The 2,500-nt window shown below is 56.7% G+C and overlaps 6 non-coding genes across 6 annotated transcripts; all 6 read left to right on the top strand.

Annotated features, from left to right (window-relative positions):
• Positions 1-460: 460 nt before the first annotated feature.
• trnah-gug (transfer RNA histidin (anticodon GUG)) lies at positions 461-532 on the top strand. Its single transcript has one exon. It is a non-coding gene; the product is annotated as a tRNA-His (tRNA).
• A 193-nt stretch (positions 533-725) lies between these two features.
• trnar-acg (transfer RNA arginine (anticodon ACG)) lies at positions 726-798 on the top strand. Its single transcript has one exon. It is a non-coding gene; the product is annotated as a tRNA-Arg (tRNA).
• A 212-nt stretch (positions 799-1,010) lies between these two features.
• trnae-uuc (transfer RNA glutamic acid (anticodon UUC)) lies at positions 1,011-1,082 on the top strand. Its single transcript has one exon. It is a non-coding gene; the product is annotated as a tRNA-Glu (tRNA).
• Positions 1,083-1,547: 465 nt separating this feature from the next.
• trnah-gug (transfer RNA histidin (anticodon GUG)) lies at positions 1,548-1,619 on the top strand. Its single transcript has one exon. It is a non-coding gene; the product is annotated as a tRNA-His (tRNA).
• A 193-nt stretch (positions 1,620-1,812) lies between these two features.
• Positions 1,813-1,885, top strand: trnar-acg (transfer RNA arginine (anticodon ACG)). Its single transcript has one exon. It is a non-coding gene; the product is annotated as a tRNA-Arg (tRNA).
• Positions 1,886-2,097: 212 nt separating this feature from the next.
• Positions 2,098-2,169, top strand: trnae-uuc (transfer RNA glutamic acid (anticodon UUC)). The gene has a single exon. It is a non-coding gene; the product is annotated as a tRNA-Glu (tRNA).
• Positions 2,170-2,500: the final 331 nt, after the last annotated feature.

Below are 2,500 nucleotides of genomic sequence, written 5' to 3'. Positions count from 1 at the left end.
TTTGGCTTCCCGTCACTGTGGGCTCTTTCCCAGTAAAGCCCTCGGCTTAAGGCATTGCCCCCCAACAGTGCAGTCTGTCTCCACCTGCATGGGCTCTCCTTCACCTGCTGGACACCTTTCACATGGCTAAAGACTGTCTCCTTCAGCTTTGTGAACCGTGCCCTTCTTCAGCTGCTTTTCCCAGCCTTCAGCGTCTCTCCAACTCTTTCACACGCACATGTGTGCCGAGAGGCAGGGAAACGTCAGCGTTTGGCCATTTGTGGATTGGTGCCTGTGGGTCGAGGCGGGTGTTTGGTGTTTTCTGCAAATTAGCAGCACCCACAACTCGTTTACGGAGTGGAAACTGCAGCCGAGGAGTGCTCAGAGGAGCCAGCGCGAAACTCGTCAAAGGCTGGTCACAGAGCACACACTCTGAGAGAGGAGCTTTACTGCGGCCGGAAGAGCACGCAGCCCGTGGTTAGCCGTGATCGTATAGTGGTTAGTACTCTGCGTTGTGGCCGCAGCAACCCCGGTTCGAATCCGGGTCACGGCAGCTTTTGCACATTTCTGGATTATTGCCCTCAAGCCCGGGAAAAAGTGGGTGTGCAAAGCTGGACCTCGCCATGTCGGCTCATCTGTCTTCTTGAGGCTTAGGAAGAATGGAAGAATGCAGCTCTGCGCACCGTGCTGCTGTCGCATCGTCTCTGGAAACACACTGATCGCATGCTAGTCAGCTGGGTCTGTCAGGGCCAGTGGCGCAATGGATAACGCGTCTGACTACGGATCAGAAGATTCTAGGTTCGACTCCTGGCTGGCTCGGCGGCAACTTTTGACCCCGTGCCGGGAGGACCGCCACGCTGGCCTTCTGCCCTCTGCTGGCCAGTAGATTTGCCGCGGCCTTCAGTGGGCCTGCATGTCCTCTCTCGTCAAAAGCCAGTCAGTCGCTCCCGGACCTCAGTCACACTCCTTTCTGTCCAGCACAAATGCATGCGCGCCTTTGCTTTTCTACAAGACGGTGGCAGAGTGCCTCCTCCCATATGGTCTAGCGGTTAGGATTCCTGGTTTTCACCCAGGCGGCCCGGGTTCGACTCCCGGTATGGGAAGTGCTTTTGGCTTCCCGTCACTGTGGGCTCTTTCCCAGGAAAGCCCTCGGCTTAAGGCATTGCCCCCCAACAGTGCAGTCTGTCTCCACCTGCATGGGCTCTCCTTCACCTGCTGGACACCTTTCACATGGCTAAAGACTGTCTCCTTCAGCTTTGTGAACCGTGCCCTTCTTCAGCTGCTTTTCCCAGCCTTCAGCGTCTCTCCAACTCTTTCACACGCACATGTGTGCCGAGAGGCAGGGAAACGTCAGCGTTTGGCCATTTGTGGATTGGTGCCTGTGGGTCGAGGCGGGTGTTTGGTGTTTTCTGCAAATTAGCAGCACCCACAACTCGTTTACGGAGTGGAAACTGCAGCCGAGGAGTGCTCAGAGGAGCCAGCGCGAAACTCGTCAAAGGCTGGTCACAGAGCACACACTCTGAGAGAGGAGCTTTACTGCGGCCGGAAGAGCACGCAGCCCGTGGTTAGCCGTGATCGTATAGTGGTTAGTACTCTGCGTTGTGGCCGCAGCAACCCCGGTTCGAATCCGGGTCACGGCAGCTTTTGCACATTTCTGGATTATTGCCCTCAAGCCCGGGAAAAAGTGGGTGTGCAAAGCTGGACCTCGCCATGTCGGCTCATCTGTCTTCTTGAGGCTTAGGAAGAATGGAAGAATGCAGCTCTGCGCACCGTGCTGCTGTCGCATCGTCTCTGGAAACACACTGATCGCATGCTAGTCAGCTGGGTCTGTCAGGGCCAGTGGCGCAATGGATAACGCGTCTGACTACGGATCAGAAGATTCTAGGTTCGACTCCTGGCTGGCTCGGCGGCAACTTTTGACCCCGCGCCGGGAGGACCGCCACGCTGGCCTTCTGCCCTCTGCTGGCCAGTAGATTTGCCGCGGCCTTCAGTGGGCCTGCATGTCCTCTCTCGTCAAAAGCCAGTCAGCCGCTCCCGGACCTCAGTCACACTCCTTTCTGTCCAGCACAAATGCATGCGCGCCTTTGCTTTTCTACAAGACGGTGGCAGAGTGCCTCCTCCCATATGGTCTAGCGGTTAGGATTCCTGGTTTTCACCCAGGCGGCCCGGGTTCGACTCCCGGTATGGGAAGTGCTTTTGGCTTCCCGTCACTGTGGGCTCTTTCCCAGTAAAGCCCTCGGCTTAAGGCATTGCCCCCCAACAGTGCAGTCTGTCTCCACCTGCATGGGCTCTCCTTCACCTGCTGGACACCTTTCACATGGCTAAAGACTGTCTCCTTCAGCTTTGTGAACCGTGCCCTTCTTCAGCTGCTTTTCCCAGCCTTCAGCGTCTCTCCAACTCTTTCACACGCACATGTGTGCCGAGAGGCAGGGAAACGTCAGCGTTTGGCCATTTGTGGATTGGTGCCTGTGGGTCGAGGCGGGTGTTTGGTGTTTTCTGCAAATTAGCAGCACCCACAACT

Source organism: Alosa pseudoharengus, unplaced genomic scaffold, assembly GCF_046254945.1.
Source record: "Alosa pseudoharengus isolate Yale_2024_CS ecotype anadromous, Long Island Sound unplaced genomic scaffold, YU_APseudo_1.1 YU_APseudo_1.1_scf_12, whole genome shotgun sequence".
Taxonomy (NCBI): domain Eukaryota; kingdom Metazoa; phylum Chordata; class Actinopteri; order Clupeiformes; family Clupeidae; genus Alosa; species Alosa pseudoharengus.
The sequence above is the reverse complement of the archived record's forward strand: the minus strand, read 5'-3'. Positions and strand labels throughout refer to the sequence as shown.